This window comes from Ursus americanus, chromosome 11, assembly GCF_024610735.1.
Source record: "Ursus americanus isolate L20-20 chromosome 11, mUrsAme1.1.p, whole genome shotgun sequence".
Taxonomy (NCBI): domain Eukaryota; kingdom Metazoa; phylum Chordata; class Mammalia; order Carnivora; family Ursidae; genus Ursus; species Ursus americanus.
This window is the reverse complement of record NC_142137.1, coordinates 42,761,794-42,779,737: the sequence shown is the minus strand read 5'-3', so window position 1 is coordinate 42,779,737 and position 17,944 is coordinate 42,761,794. Positions and strand designations below refer to the sequence as shown.

Sequence of the window (17,944 nt, the reverse complement as noted above, 5' to 3'; positions counted from 1 at the left end):
TCTTTTGTTTATTCATATGTTTAAGTTTTGTACTATGTATTAAGCATTCTGTTAATTACCAAAAAAGTTAATGAATTATGAATAGTTGCAAGCCTTATAAAACTCAAAGTCAGTTGAAGAAGAGGATGTTATAAATAGATTCATGCTTTCATTCAAGGCATATTTATTAAATAGCTACTGTGGACTAAGCGTAAGGATACAGCAGTGACGCGCACACACACACACACACACACACACACACACACACACACAAAATGGTTGATCTCTTGGTCCTTACCTCTAGTGAGGAAGATAAATTGTAACACATTAAGATAAGGGCTATTACAGTGACAGGAACAAAAAAGCAAACTGTTAATACCAAGAGGATAGAAGAGTACCCATTTTTGTTGAGTCTTAACAGACAAAAGAGTTTGCCAAGCAAAATTGTGGAGCAATGTGAAGAATCTGAGTGGGAGGAGAGAAGTTAAAAGTTTCAGAACCTTTAGTTTTTTGAAAAATAACTCTGAACTGAGTATAGAGTGGAGGATTTTCAAAATAAAAAGAGGCTAAGCAGCCAGAAGATAAGTTTAAAGTCTGTAGTAAAAGTACGAGTGGAAAATACTGTCATCTGGACTCTGATGAGGTAACAAACAGTACAGATGGAAAGAAAAGAGTGGGATCATTCTGAGGTTTCTGGAGCAGGGTCCAGGGGTCATTCAATGAGAATAAGACGACCAGGCGTGGGATGTGTTTGGGAGTCAAGACCACAGAATTCTCTTCTCTTGGCTTCTGGCTCCTATTCTTTTGCTCACCCTAAAATATTGGTACTCCTAGCACCTTCCTTGCTTTCTTTGTGATACATACAATATCAAACAATTTTTACATACAGAAACAAAACACAAGTAGGGTAGGAAGAGGAAGACCAAGAAGAACATACTCTGTAAACTTGAATGTCCACTGCCTTGATCTTTCCTTATTTCAATGGAATCCAAGAACTGAATTTATACGTATTTGGGGAGGGAGATGTGGTGGTGAAGTGTTCAGTTTCTGTGCTAGATATAAAAACCTAATGTTTGCATATCAGCTCCTCCATGTACTAACTGGTGACAACTTCTATAACCTAAGTGTTTCTTTATTTGAAACATGGGACAACGAAATTTCTTCATAAGATTGTGGTGAAGATTAAATAAAATATGCCATGTAAACAGTTCCTAGCACTATAAGGACCTCATAAAACATTAGTTAAAAATAATCGTAGGGGTGGCCTGTGTGGCTCAGTCAGTTAAGTGTCCAACTTGATTTCGGCTCAGGTCATGATCTCAGAGTCATGGGATCAAGCCCCGCATCGGGCATGGAGCCTTGCTTAAGCTTCTCTCTCTCCCTCTCCCCCTCCCTAAAAAAAAATTAAAAGTAATTACTTTCTTCCTACAATTCCTACAATTTCATTTGCTCCTACAATTCTGTCTTCCAACAATTTCATCTGATCCTCACAAAAACTCAACAGGATAGGTACTCATATAATTTTTATTATAACCATCATCCCCATATTTACAGGTCAGGGAATTGAGGCACAGAGTTTTCATGACTTGCCTAGAATGATATGGCTTGCAAATGCCAAAGCCATAATTACAACATAGGAAGCCTGGCTCTGAAGTCAGAAATCTTAATTCTAGCAGCTCCTGGTGTTCCCACAAGGATCCAAGAGATCCTTGCCTGACCCCACAAGCTGTCACCAAGTACTCCCCCTGTTTCCACCCTTGCTTAAGGGCCACTGTCCTCTACCATCCATGTCCCACACTGTTTTCTCCTTTTTCTCAGTAGTTTTCACTCATTGGCTATACAGTGACATTTAGAATTTAATCATTTATTCTTACATTTTTCTGTAATGGATGTAAGTCTTGTCTTGAGTGCAAGCCCTTGAGGCAGGGATTAAATCCCAGTCTTGGTATTCTCTTCAGTAATAGCTCAACGCCTGAGTATCAGTAAGCTCTCAGTAAATACTTGGTGAGTGATTGATTCTCAGGCTTCAAGGCATCACGACTGGAAAGAACAACAACTAGAGATATTTGCATAAGGCCTAGTCACTCCTATTGAAGATTTCACAGTAGCAAAAAATGCAGAGAGCATTTTTGCAGAGAGCATCAGTGACGCAGAGCTCTACTTGTGAGAATATCACTCAAGGGCCCAAACAGAAGAGGCAAAGCTCTTATAATATGTGATGAAGAATGACTTAATCTTGTTCTTTTGGCTAGACAGCTTGTGGGATCAGGCAAGGATCTCCTGGATCCTTGTGGGAACGCCAGGAGCTGCTGGAATTAAGATTTCTGACTTCAAAGCCAGGCCACCTATGTTCTAATTACAGCTTCGGCATTTGCAAGCTATATGATTCTAGGCAAGTCATGAAAACTCTGTGCCTCAATTCCCTGACCTGTAAATATGGCGATGATGTTTATAATAAACACAGAGGCATATTTAAATATAATTTTGCAAAATAAAAATGTTTAGTTTTTTTCTCTTAATAATTACAGTTAGGACAATTTATTTTTTAAGGTTTATTTATTTATTTTAGAGAGAGAGAGTGTGAGGGAGAGAGAGTGAGCAAGCTTGGGGGCAAGGGGAGAGGGAGAGGGAGAGAGAAACCCAAGCAGACTCTGAGATCATGACCTGAGTGGAAACCAAGAGTTGGACACTTAACTGCACCACCCAGGCGCCCCCAGTTAGTACAATTTAGAAGAATAGTCATAGACTTGTGTCCTTATATTACAATCAAAAAAGAATCATTGGTGCATTTAAAGCAGTTTGAGAAAAAAATATAATAAAAAATGGCTATTTTTTAAAACAAAGTAATATATCTAAAATGAGGGGCACCTGGGTGGTTCAGTCAGTTAGGTGTCTGCCTTCAGCTTAGGTCTTGATCCCCTGGGATCAAGCCCCATATCGGGCTCCTGGCTCAGCAGGGAATCTGCTTCTCCCTCTCCCTCTGCCTGCTGCTCCCCCTGCTTGTGCTCGCTCTCGCTCTCTGTCAGATAAATAAATAATAATAAATATTCTTAAATAAATAAAATAAAAAGAATAAAGATAGATTTTACAATATCAGTCCAAGTGAACTATTTGGAAAGTAACAGTTTGAAAACAACAGTTCATTAAAGTAATTTTTATTTGTTTAAAGTGCTTAAAAACTGGAGTCTTAAAGACAGGCTTGAAAGTCAAAATAAGTCAGATTTAAGAGTAAAAGTCAAAGTGGATTTTAGAAAAAATAATTTTTATGAAGATCATTTGAAAGAAAATAAATACTATGACATTTACATTTTTTTAACTTAAGAAATATTAATTGGTGTTATTTGTCTCATTGTTGTTGCCAACACCCACATGGTTTCTAAAGAGCAGAGTGGCAGTTTTAAATTCAAATGTAACCTTAATTTCATTCATTTATTCAACTTTAAAATATTTATGAGGGCTTGCACAAATGAATTTGCAACAATATGGAAGTGGAAACCTACTCAGAATGAGGAACTTCAGAGAGACAATGCTTAATTGTTAAGTGTAGACTACGTTAACTTCCAAATCCTGGCAGGGAGATAGATTAAGGATATCCAAAGGACAGATGAAAATTAGGAGCTGAAGGTCACAGAAGAATTCAAATATAGGAATAAGGATTTTAGAGTCATTGATGGAGAAGTAATGTCTAAATCTATGGGCTTAGATAAGACCAAATTATGCTTCATTAGATTGAGTTTACCACATTCTTGAGCCAAAAAGAGACAATGTTGACCTTGTTTTACTGGTTTCATATTCCTGGAAGAAAATAAACTACTGATGATAAAAATAATGCAGAAAAGAATTCACAAGGTTGTTCAGGAAGAAAGAGCTCTACTATTTCAATTATTAAAATTGGTGATAGTTATGAATTTTCAATCCTTCTGGAGTCTTTTATTAACACAATCTTACAGCTTGTGTATCTTATTCCTAGAAGGTCACCAGATAAATAAAAGTAAAAATACTAATCTCCACTAGGATAATTAATAAGCTCATACTTAAAAATGACCCTCTGCATGGCACTGTAACAGTCCTGTGATTTTTAAATAGAGAGTCTTTCTTTCCCTTTGCCTTAACATGTACAGACATAAACTTTTAGTAAAGAAGTAATGAGGTGAATCTATTATGAAGGATTTCAAGCAAATCTCCTGAACAAAGATTCCAGCTCAAAACTGTTTATTTGTCTATGAAGTGATCCATTACTCAGTCAACACACATTCAATTATTCTCATAATGAAGTCAAATATATGAAATGAAACACACCGGAAAGGATTTTTTAAACTGTTATGACAATTTGTGAGTGGATATTGAAATCAATTTAGTAGGTTAAAACTGGTATTAAAAATAAAGAATACAGAGTAGAAATATTGGAATTCATTGAATGTAATAAGTCTAAGTATTGTTTGAAGACATTTTATGACATTTCAGTGTGTTCGTATGTGTCTGTGTGTGTTAGAGAGAGAAAAAGAACTGGTCACAACTTAAATGCATTTCTTACCAAAAAAGAAAAAAAAAAGTTTAAAGACCACTGCCTATGAGGAGTCGAGGAGAAAAGAGGGACATTGGTGTGTTGACCAAGGAATAAACATTCCCAGTCCCCACAGAACATTTTCAGTCCCCTATAATCTACCATGTTAGGCTTGGTTGATGATTTTTACCCAAAACTATACCTTAGAGAATGAATGTCTTCAAACTGGATGTCAACCGTAATCAGATTCAGCATATACATATTTAATTCTCCATTTCATCTTGGTTAGCAGAGCTGAAGTGTACTGGGATTTGTTTCACAGTCTTACCAATGATACTACGACATTATATCTGTTGAATACTGAATCACCTTACCAATCCTGAACTTTACTACAATACTAAATATTTCTCATTGGCAAAGTGGTCTTTATGGACTTCAAAAAGGGGGGGGGGGATGGGACTCAGAAGAAAGTTCAGACTTCCTGAATTTATCTCAGAAAAATATAACTGATTTTTAAAAGTAGCATAAATACTCAAAATAAGGCCTATAATATATTTTATTAATCAAGATACAATATTAGTATTAAATAACAGACATGAGCATCTCACTGTTATTGCAGATTTCCCTATGTTGAACGAAGAAACAAGATATGAGCTGTCAAATCTTCTCAAATCAAATTTGGGAGCCTATTAAAGCATTTGAGTTTTGAACTTTTCTTTCCAATTCTTCATCTTGGGTTCACTCTAAATGCTCAGAACAAATCACATTACTATTTAAGTATAAGAGAAATATTTGAGTAACCTCTGGGGATATAAATTTGGGGTATGATATGTTCTGATCCTTGAAACTGTAAACCATTCATATCTACAGATTAGACACCTAAAAGAGAGCTAATATTTGTATTCTAATCCTAGCCCAACCACCACCAAAAAGATTTTTTAAGGAAAGAACAGACTCAAAGCTAAAGCAACTGAAGAGTTGTGAAAAGATTCAATTTTATCTTTGAAGTCCAACACTCCATCACACCCCAGGATAGATTGGATAGACGGACAGACAGACAGACAGATAGATAAATATAGAGAAAGAGAGAAACACAACCTTTAGTATAAAAGAGAACTATAGGAGAAGCAATATGGAAATGGTAGAAGTAATAAGTAGAAATCCTAGATCTGCTGGACCATGAAAAAGTCCGCCACAATGGCTCAGTAGTGAAGGACTGATGCAGAGTCGTAGTCCCAAAGAATTAAGACCACAAAGAGAGTAGAGAAGGGAATGAGAGGCTTCATCAGTTTGGGCCTGAGGAAGGTTCTCTGTCCCATCTCTCGTAATAGGACTTAAACATTGTTGGACGTGCCGAACAGGATGCACAACAAGACAGGACTGTGCGAAAAACAAAACTAATCAAAAATATATACACACTGTCATGAGAATATACGCTGTCATAAGTACATTTTTTAAAGACCTTATAACTGAAGAATAAAGACAGTGATTTTCTCTGGGTAGAACACTAGTGGTAAGGGGCGCCTGGGTGGCTCAGTCATTAAGCAGCTGCCTTTGGCTCAGGGCCTGATCTCAGGGTCCTGGGATCGAGCCCTGCATCGGGCTCGCTGCTCCACTGGGAGCCTGCTTCTTCCTCTCCCACTCCCCCTGCTTGTGTTCCCTCTCTCGCTGGCTGTCTCTCTGTCGAATAAATAAATAAAATCTTTAAAAAATAATAAAAATAATAATAAAATAAAAGAACACTAGTGGTAAGAATGTTACATTTAAATTTTTTAATTGTAAAATACACAAAATATAAAATTCACTATCCTAACCATTTTGATTTTTTTTTTTAAGAGAGACAGCACGCACACACGCAAGGAGGTGGGGGTGGTGAGAGGAAGAAGAGGGAGAGAGGGAGAATCTTAAGCAGGCTCCACGCCCAGCACAGAGCCCAATCTCATGACCCTGAGATCATGACCTGAGCCAAAGCTAAGAGTCAGGTGCCTAGCTGATTGAGCCACCCAGATGCCCCACTATCCTGACCATTTTGAAATGCACAGTTCAGTAACATCAGGTACATTCATATTTTGTTATGCAACCATCACCACTATCCATCTCCAGAACTCTTTTTATCTTTAAAAACTAAAAATCTGTACCCAAACAATAAGTGCTTATCCCTCCTACTCCCCTCCCGCAGCAACCCATTCTATTTTCTAGCTCTAAATTTGACTACTTGAAATACCTCATGTAAGTGGAATTATATAATATTTCTCTTTTGTAACTGACTTATTTTATTCAGCATAGTTGTAAGATCTATGCATGGTATAGCATAGGTCAGAATGTCCTTCCTTTTTAAGAGTAAATAACATTCCATTGTATGTATAGGCCACGTTTGGTTTATCCTCTCATCTGTCCTTGGACACTTAGGTTGATATTTTTAAAATCAAAATATATTCATATATTGCTTTTGCAAACACATATAAATATCTTAAGAATATACGTAGGACTTACAGCATATGTATTATGTGAAAGGCTTTTCAATGCTATTTCTGGTTAAATGATTTTCTTCTCTAAGAAAAGATGTAATCTTGTAAAGAGTAATTATAATCAGATTGATGTGAAAGGGTGGCTGGCCTGTATTGGAGCCAGATAAACATCCACATTACAGGGAAATAACCCCTCTGTATGGGCTGCGCCTATAAATCTAGGGGGGAGTTAGAGGGCACCCCAGACACCTGTGCATTAAGCTCTTACAAATACTTAACAGAGGAGTATACATTTTTATATAAGAGCTCTTACAAATACTTAACAGAGGAGTATACATTTTTATATGAAGAGACTAAGGAGAATGTTATGTAAAGCTTTAGTTTGTTGTATAAGGGATTTTTTTTCCCTGGGGTATATTTTCTTGAATTCTGATAATTGACAATTCAATCAATAGGCAAAATAATACAATTAAAATGTCAAGATGTTTCTTTTATTCTAAAAACTTCAGTGGATGTCTCCCCCTCCCACTTTCTGTTCTCCTTCTTTTCTACTTTTTCTTCATTCTTTTCTCATTTCCTCCTCTACCTCATCCTTCTCCATAAGAAGGTCAAACATGTTAGAACTGAACATTAATGAATGTTTATGTAAGAAATGGTTTGTGGGGATGGGGGGGTGCCTGGGGGGCTCAGTCAGTTAAGCATCTGCCTTCAGCTTAGGTCATGATCTTGGGGTCCTGGGATCAAGCCCTGCAACTGGCTCCCTGCTTAGCAGGGAGTCTGCTTCCCCTCTGCCCCTCCCCCCAGCTTGTGCGCACTCTCTCTCTGTCTCTGTCTCTCACCCTCTCAAATAAAAAAACAAATCTAAAAAAAAAAGTTTTGGATGGAGGAGAATTTTATTAATGTCAGTTGTTCTGGTGGTCTGGACAAACATAACACCATGAATATGGAAGTACTTGTGTAATAGCTATTTGTATGTGAAAAGAAATTTTTAAAAGACTAAAACTGGGGGGGAAAAGCAGCCAAAATAAGGGAAGAGCTAGAATCTTTGAGAAGCTCGTGTGATAGCTCTCAGAGATAGTTCTCACCAAACATCCCTTGTGTCCTCTACACTTCTCAGCCCCTTGCAGTTTGGAGGGTCCTAGGACTATTCCGTGATAATAAAATGTAGATGGGCGGAATGTGCAGGAGTCCCTAGCCGAAGCACTGAAGACCTGGAGTGCCCGTTCCACCCTCCCATTGGCCTCTGCGGTTGCAACCACAGAAAGCCATGTGCTGAGTTAGAGACCTCACAAGAGAAAAACAGGGACCCTGAGTCTCCAGACGGACCTGTACTGGACATTGTGCGATTGAGGACTAAACTCAGTAATACACATCTCTACTGAGATTCGAGGGGTCATGTGTTCCTACAGCATGGCCTGCCACTGATCAGACCACTACAGCAGGTTAGTAATTGTGTTATTAGAAGAATCAGCAGTGAGACTGAGAGCAGGAAGAAAGCACGGCACATAATTTAAACCCTAAATAATTATTCCTGTAATCATTCTACCATTTCTAGCTCCAGCCTCTCCATATCAAATACATTGGATATACTTATTTTTCCTTTTAAAATAACTATATAGTTTCCTAGAGCTACATAAATTACCACAAACTGGGTGGCTTAAAACAACAGAAATAATTTATTCTCTTGTAGTTCTACAGGCTTACAAGCCCCAGATCATGGTCTCAGAGAAGAGTTGGACGCTTCTAGATGCTGTGAGGGAGAATCTATTCCATACCTCTCTCTTAGCTACGGGTAGAGGCCAGCAATCCGCGGCAGTGTTTGGCTTGTAGAACTATCACTGCAATCTCTACCTCCATCTCACACAGCTTCCTCCCTGTATCTGTCTCTCTCTCTCTCTCCTCTTCTTACAAAGACACCAGTCATACTAGATTAGGGCCCATCCTAAGCCAGCATGATCTCATCTGAACTACAACTGCAGAGACCCAACTTCCAAATAAGGTCACATTCATAGGTACTGGAGGTTAGGACTTCACATATCTTTTGGAGGACATAACGCCACCCACAGCGGCTTGCAAACAGTAGGTTACAAGAACAGCTTACAAACAGCTTCCCACTTTCATTTTCTGGAAGTGAATGTTATAAACTGGATTTCAAAAGCCCTACTTTTAGCCACCATTTCAGAAACTGTTTTTTGTTTAACATAACTATTACTAACTTTTAAAAGAGGAAGTTATCTTAGCCCAGTACTTCCTCAAATTCAAACATAATTACTTGTTGCGCTTACTGAAAATTATATTCCTATATAAGATGTTTGAATAAGTTTGCACATGGCACATGAAGTGCTCCTGCTAAGATAAGTGGGAGCAGCACTGCAAAGCCAGGATCAGATGATCAGAGATGGAAGGTAGGTGTCCATCCAAATTGTCAGTTCAAAGCCTCTCTGGTTTTTTTCCATTTGTTCTTTTCTGGATACTCAAGACTTGGTTCTTTTTGGTCTTCCTTTCTCTTCTCCCTTGTTATAGTCATTCCTACTTGCTCAACATCTGCCTCTTCACAGAAAAAGTCAAGAGTAGATGTCAAATGCGAAGTCACCCTCAAACTATTTTTGTCTCATAAACTCATTCAATACATATGTGTATATTTTCAGTGACACTATGTAACACAAACACTTATTAAGGCCTGGGAATACAGTTGTGAATAACCTGAGAGTCCTGGCTTGCCAGAATTAATAGTCTGAAAGGAAGCACTAAAATGATATACAAACATGGCTAAGGGGAGGAGGACTTGACTGGGAAAATGTGCAGAGCAAATGTGAGTACAGTAAAACAGGGAAATGCAAGCTGGTCTAGAGATCAGGAAGTGCTTCTCGAAGCAAGTTTATAAATGCAATTGTGTGACAAACTGGCATGAATTAGTGGGTTAACAGAAGAACGCTGTAGACAGCAACGCCATCATGAGCCCAAGTTCAGACCGAGAGGCAATATGACATGCTCCATAAATCAAAGGAGTTCAGGATGGCTACAACCTAGATTATGACTTTAAAAAGTGGTGAGAGATGAGGCTGGAGAGAAATACAGAGGCCAGATCATGAGGTACCTTACAAATGAGGTGATCATATAATTCATTATCCGAAACAGACCACTTCAGAGAATAAAGAGGGGCTCCTTTAATAATTAGGCTGGGGCGGCAGGTGTAAGCCGGGGCTGTCAGAGACTAACTGGGATGTATGCTACAAGACTTACAAACCACGTTAACGGAGCTGGGCTGTATACTAAGGTCAATCAGATGCCATGACAGCATTTCATACGGAAGAGTGGCTCAGTGCTGTTGTAATTTATAAAGCTTACTCTAGCTGAAGTGTAATAAACAAATGGGAGAGGGTGAAATGGGAAGCAGGAAGATCCATTAAAAGACAGCTGTGATCACTTCTAGGTGTGAGGTGATGGCGGCCTGGATCGTTGTAATGACTGTGAACCTGTAAGGAAATTGATGATGTCACATCAGGTTGATCCATCTGAAATTGCTGCTATTCACCATTCGTAACCCACAGAAGTAGTAGTTTCATCAGGTTCAACTAATAGATTCGCAAGAATTAGGACTGATCGGATTTCTTTGTTAAGTGTGAGGTAGACAATAAACAACTTGAAGTATTAATGTGTTCTATTTTTCTCCCGTGTGATCAATACTGGCTGCGTCTTAGACTATGAAGGTGTCCTTTTATTGTGGGAAGTCCGAGACTAGGGTCGCGGAGAAGAGAACAACAAATATAGACCCCAAATCTATGGTTTCTGGATCTAAGAGGTCAGAATTCAGGCGAGAGAGGTATTTGAGAGCAGATGGAACATGCTCTCCACTGAACAAGTTCCTCCACAATCCACCAACACCAGCCTTTAGACTAGTCCGGTCCATGGACCACGGAGGACAAAAAATGTTAGAGAGGTGAGAAGAGGAAAGTCAGACATACAGGAGTCCCCCGCAGAGGTCCGAGATTAGGAATGTATGCTCTCATGTCAGATTAGCTGGGTCTGCCAGTTAATAAGTACAGCCTTGGGTGAGTCATTTGACATTATGCCCCAGTTCCTCATCTACAAAATGAGGACAATATTATCTACATCATCATATTGTTCTGAGAATTATGTAAAATCATATATTTCCACCACTTATAATAGCACATGGCAAATATCATCCACTATATAATTGTTAGATGACAGCAGTAGTAATACAAGCATTATTATCAGGATTGACTGACATCAGTTGTACATTAAAGTTTAAAACATAGAATAGTCAGGGGCACGTGGGTGGCTCAGTTGGTTAAGCATCCTACTCTTGGTTTCGGCTCGGGTCATGATCTCAGGGTCCTGGGACTGAGCCCTGCATCAGCTCCCTGCTCAGCAGGAGTCTGCTTGTCTCCCTTTCCCTCTGTCCTTACGCTGTTCGCATGCTCTCTAAATAATAAAGAAAATCATTAAAATTTTTTAAATTAAATTTACTTTTTTAAATGATTTTATTTATTCATTTGACAGAGAGAGCACAAGCAGGCAGAGCAGTAGGCAGAGGGAAAGGGAGAAGTAGACTCCCCGCTGAGCAGAGAGACCAATGTGGGGCTCGATCCCAGGATCCTGGGATCATGACCTGAGCCAAAGGCAGATGCTTAACTGACTGAGCCACCTAGGCACCCCTTTAAATAAAAAAAAAAATAAAATAAAGCAGAGAACACTCAAAATTTCCACCTGCAGATAACAGAAGACTTTATTGCATATGGCTCATGCACAAATAGGCACAAGCAGGGAACCAACCTGAATTATAACCCCCATGAGTGCTCCAAGGTTCTCAAAAGGGGAGGAAGAAAACTCCCAACATTCTTGTGGGCCCATTATTGAAGAAAAAAGAGTTCAAATCCGCTCATTTGCTAAAGATCACCAGAATGCATTGCAAAGCACTAGCATAGGAGAAAAAGCATGGGCCGGATGGACTATATGGTTGGAGCTAACACTGAAGTTAGCTATGGAAGAACTGAATCCTACTAGGAGGGATTCCTAATCTCCACTAGCTGAAGCAGTTGTAATCTACTATGTTGATACAATTCAATCAGAATCCAAAATGCACACCTGACACCATGATGTTACATATGCTTCCCCCTGTATTTAAATTCTACATCAGGAGAAAGATCAGGAGGCTGCACCTCGAAATGACCCAATTTTAAATGAAAAAGTGATCCCCAAATTACTAAATTTAACTGATATTACCTGGAAACTCCTAGTTGTTTACCATAAGCAAAAGAGAGGCTCGGAGTCACAAATCGAGTTCCATACTAGAAACATAAAATTTGCATTTTTTGGCACAACACTGTGAATATTACACCTGTTACAAGGGAATGTTGGATGTGATGGACAGAATGAAGGAAATGAAGATTGCGATGACTACTAGGTTTGTGGCTACTAGGGTTTTTTTGGAAACATCATCAAGTTGGGGAAATAATTACTTTTGCTTATTTTCACTCACAGGAAAATAAAAAAATTAACCTTTCTAGGTTGACTCATGCCACTTTGTAACAATGAGGTTAAAGGGCAGGGAATAAGGAGGACAGATGAGGAATACTGAAATTTAAAAAAAATAAAGGAAGACAAAAGGATACAAAGTAGGATAAAGAGAAATATAGATGTATGGAAATGAAATAATACTTAACATGGTACACGTTCAGTAAAAGGGTTTTGGTGCAATTAGAATTCCATGGGGAAGAACTAATGTTGATGTCAAGCTCTTCTCAGTTTCCTTACATCCAGAAATAAATTTAAAAATATATAAATCCTGATGCAAATGAGGGGAGTCTCTTTCTCTGCAAAGGCTAGTAGGCCATATATGAAACAAATGAAATTCAATTTAGCTTTGGCAGCATGGAAAAGGAGTATAGGAGAAACTAAAATAATAAAATAAAATGACTTTTTAAATTGAGAACATGAAACAAATTCTTAAATATCTAAGAAAAGTAAGGTAAAATAAACTTCTTTCCATATAATTACAATTCTTCGAATCACTCAATTAACTTCTGGTGTGGAATGACGGAAATTTTTCCTTTTTTGCTTATAGATAGCTCTAATTGTACAAGTAAGTAATAAACAAATACTATTCTATTATCAACTTTTTTTTTTAAGAGAAAACTTCATTTCATGTTCTATTTCTGGAAGGAAAAGGGCAAAGAGAAGTAATGAGACACCATGGAATAGAGGAAATGAAATCCAAAGCAAGGAGAGTGAAACAAAGAACAAGAATTAGGTGGGTTGAGGTAGAGAAGGAATAATAGTAAACACAAGCACAAAGACAATTGGATTAGAGGAGAGGTCAACACTCCCTCCACTCTGTTAAACCTAAAGCTTAAAAATTTCTTCTTCCCAAAACGCCACCCCATCAGATCTAATCTTATCATCTTCACTGTGACTTACTGAAATCACTCATATTGACACACAGAAAATACCTAGCTTGAGGACCAATGGATTTCCATTTTTACCTGACCCTTCAGATGGAAAAGAAGTTGGATGGGAAAGCTATGAATGAGCTCTGTCCCTAAATCATGGGCTGACCTTACAACCACTGTGGACAGAACACAGCGGTTTGGCAGAATAGCCCCATGCCTCCTAGACTGAATGTCCAAACAATTGGAAAAAACCCCACCCTATAAAGAACGGATCTTGGGGTTGTATGCAAAAAGAGTCTAACTTAAAAGCAATCTTTGGATAAAAAAGAAATCGCAGGGGCGCCTGGGTGGCTCAGTCGTTAAGCCTCTGCCTTCGGCTCAGGGCGTGATCCCGGCATTATGGGATGGAGCCCCACATCAGGCTCCTCCACTATGAGCCTGCTTCTTCCTCTCCCACTCCCCCTGCTTGTGTTCCCTCTCTCGCTGGCTGTCTCTCCCTCTGTGTCAAATAAATAAATAAAATCTCTAAAAAAAAAAAGAAATCACAAAGTGAAGAAAACTTGAAATACCAGGTTTTTACTGAAGCATGATCAGAGAGGTGAGTTTTTCAGATTTCAGTACTCAACTGCCATTCCCAGTTATAAGAGCATTTTATATTCCATTTTACAAGCAGTCACATAACTAACGAAGTATTCACATATCAGAAACTCAGCGATTCAAATACAAATTTTTTCAGTTGCTAAAATTGGTATTTACACTTAGTGTTCTGATTATTACATTTATTCTCAAGTGCCTAGAAACTAAATGAATGAGAATATGAATCAAAAGAATTAAATTCTTTTGAAAATTTACCAAGGACTTCGAAATATTTGGCCTCCACTCCCATATTCCCATTAGCCAAACATGCTTTTTGGTTACCTGGCTATTATGCTGCACATAAAACCCCTACCGAAATTTACCATGAGAAGTAGGACTTGGTAGGTAAGGTAGGGTAAGGACACCAGGAGAGTTGGATCCTGACAAACTAGCAGGAAAGAATGGCACAGCAGTTAGAGAGCAAATAAGAGCAGCAAAGGCAGATAATCAGGCATCAGGTACACATGCAATTTCGATGAAAATTATATTTAGACATTTGAAAACAACAGTGATTCATTAATTATTTTACGCCTTTTATTTCAGAAATAAAGAGGAAGGAAGTTATCTCTCATCATACATATTTGATGGACTGTGGCCTAATAATTGAGCTTACCTTATTCCCCCACAAGGAACAATTATAGTTTTCACTACAAATATCCAAATAAAGACTTGGGTTTTATTATCATGGCCTCAGAGGTCCATTTTTTTAAACTACAAATAACTGGAAGACTATCCACTTGCATAAACATCATTCCAAATTGTAATACATTCTCGTCAGACAATGTATTTCACACTGTTTAAGTAATACTCCCTTCGAGTAGAGTTATATAAGACACTGCCAAGTTTACCTGCCGAGAAACACACTTCAATAGTTCTCACACAGCGTGAAGGCATTTACCATTATTCAAATGTAGAAGAAAAGAAAAGGTTCCGATGTTTCTGACATTATAACCGGCTCCTGGTAAACTGCTGTTAAGCAGGGTTCAGTGGGCTGTACTTATCCTACACAATTGGAGGAGATCACTCACGCTGTTCCACAAAATAACAAGAGAATCACAAATTCTCTGGGTAGAATTTCTTCCTTAGCTCTTACCCTGTACTCCCATAAACTCTTCAAAGTCAACCACAGACTAATCTAAAAAGCAGATGAGCAATTAAAAGAGAGGAAATATGGGAAATATGTATGTATGTATGTACGTATGTGTTTTTGTAGGTTTTTTAAGAAAACCAATGTGTTTTTTTTTTTCCCATTATCCTTTCTGTCTTCTTCATGTGAGTCTGAGTGGAATGTTTACAAAATGTTTTGACAAAAGCAAATAGATGTTGATTTTCAGCACTTGGCCAAATATTGAATACATAGCAACGGCATTCAGGAAAAGTTCCATGTGAAGCAAAGCATTTCAGATTAGACTATCCTCCCATCTCAGCCTTATCTCTACCACAGAATAGGGTCTAGCAACAAACCACCACCCTGTTCATAAACGGGTCTAACTCGTTGTTTCAAGTGTTCTGTTACTCCAAATCAATAATTTACACAAGACATAAAAACATTTGGGGGGAAATGTTTTTGTTGTTTATAGTAAAAAAAAAAATTGTTTTTAATTTGAAAAATACCACATACAATGAGTTTCCTACTGAATTTAGAGATTTGTAAAATCCTATGCAAAATGAATATCCTACCAAAGTTAAGAACGCATTTTAGACATTATAAATGAAAACATATTTAGATTCGATAGTAATGAACTCAAAAAATGACTAACCCATATTCGATTCTGTTTGTTTCAGAGAATCTGCTATATTCACCTTAACTCTCAAGTAAAAGTATTATCTTAAGATTCCTCTACATGGAGGCGTTCAGGAACCTGACTTTGTTGTCCACTTAGGTAGTACATCTTTAAAATCAAAACAAATAAAACAAATTAGAAATGAAGCAAATTCTTCTCTGAGATGAGCACAGCTATTTCAAAACTAGGCATCCTTGAGACGGGGATGTACTGGGGCCAGAAGCTATACTGAACTGAAGCAAATATTACGTATATATATTGGAGGATTACACAGTTAAATTATACAGGTCAGCTCTTATCATAAGTAGTATTTCTTTTTTGCTCACTTCACATTTTATTTGCTAATTTCAACTTCCAATTTTCTAACAAACATGTAAATATTTTCTAGTGCAAAATCAAATGCACCCAAACACTATATATGCACCATGTATCTCCCTGTTTACACTTGGAAGCCAATGAGCACAAACCATTGATTTGAAAGGTCAAATTAATATAGCATCTCCAATCCATGTGGCTTTAAGGAGTCCTGAGAGTTAAACAACTCAATCAAAACTTGAGCCATACAGGGCTCCCTTCCTATTTGTCCACTATTAAAGTCAGAAATTATTTTGGTTAACAACCTTGGGGGGAAAAGGATGAGAAAATTAGTTAGTTCCTCTTCTCTTCTAATTTTTTTTCTCTTCCATTTCCCCACAATCCCTTTTTATTTCTCTAAATTTGGGGCTAGGTTTGCCATATATTTGTACTCACAGCAGAAGAGGACAACTGCATTTAATGGCATCCGCACTTACTCTCAGAAGATATATAAGACTTTGTGATATTAAAAACATAGATAGTCTGCTTAACAGATAAATTTTCTCTTTTCTTGCACACAAACCTCAATTATAAACTCATTTAATTTAGATTAACAATATGCTGAGGTAATTCCATTACACAAAAATATGTTTATGCCTGGTATATTTTGACTATATTTTATTGTTAATAAGCACCTCTAATCTGCTCTGGGGACTTAACTCTGATCGCTTTAATACTGCAGCTATAAAACATAGTGTAGACAATGCCCACAAATCAAATTCCAAAGGGAGCACTAGCTTTAGTCACTATATTGCTATACAAGTACACAATTTTAAAAGGCATTTTGTATGAGTATATCTCTACTTAATATGTAAAGCCAAATTAGTAGTGTCATTTAAATAACAAGTAAAGAGATACCTCAAGTTTATATGGATGTACATCCAGTATAAAAAGTTAGGAATCCCAGGGAGTAAAACTAACTTTTTCACAAAAATGTGTCTTATTTGGAGAAAAAGTACACCAGTGAAGTAAATCATTGTAATAATTGGTTAAATCAGTGATACAGTAGTTTGTTCTCTGGCTGAAGTAATCAAATTAGAAAAGTTACTGAAAATATGAAATTTGAAAGTTAAAAAAGTCTCCAGCTACTGGGGCACCTGGGTGGCTCAGTGGGTTGAGCATCCAATTTCAGCTCAGGTCATAATCTCACAGTTGCTAAATTGAGCCCCCTGGTGGGCTCTGTGCTCAGTGGAGAGTCAGCTTGAGATTCTCCCTCTCTTTCCATCCCTCTCCCTCTGCCCCTCCCCCTACTCATGCACAAGCGCTCTCTAAAATAAATAAATAAATCCTTAAAAAATAAAAGGTCTCCAGCTACTGAAAAATGCTAACATGGTGATGGCCTTTCTCACAGCTTCCAAACTTCATCAAAGCCAATGATTATTCTCTGCATTTCCTTTTGATAACTCACTAGGAGACCCCACTTTAGTTTTCATAATCTCTCAGAAGGATAAATTTTCAAAATTTAATTTTGACCTTCCCTTCTCTCATCATAAACTAGCCTTTCTTTACTAATAGTAAGCCTAAACTTAATCCTTTCTTCTCCCAGTTCACCAACCCTGTTTTAACTTACCTGCTTCTCTGATCAGCCATACCCATAGCCCACACTTTCTCTCCTGTACTATTCTTTTACATATCCACCCATCAAAATTCTTCTCTCCTCCCAACAAAGTGAGTTTAGAGGAAATATACCTCAACATAATAAAGGCCACATCTGACAAACCCACAGTTAACATCTTACTTGATGGTGAAAAGCTGAAAGCTTTTCTTCTATGATCAAAAACAAGATCAGAAATAAGTGGCCTATTC

At 37.8% G+C, this 17,944-nt stretch overlaps 1 protein-coding gene across 4 annotated transcripts in view; it reads right to left on the bottom strand.

Moving 5' to 3' along the window:
* LAMA2 (laminin subunit alpha 2) overlaps positions 1-17,944 on the bottom strand; it is a 599,838-nt gene that overhangs the window by 559,937 nt on the left and 21,957 nt on the right. The window lies entirely within an intron of this gene.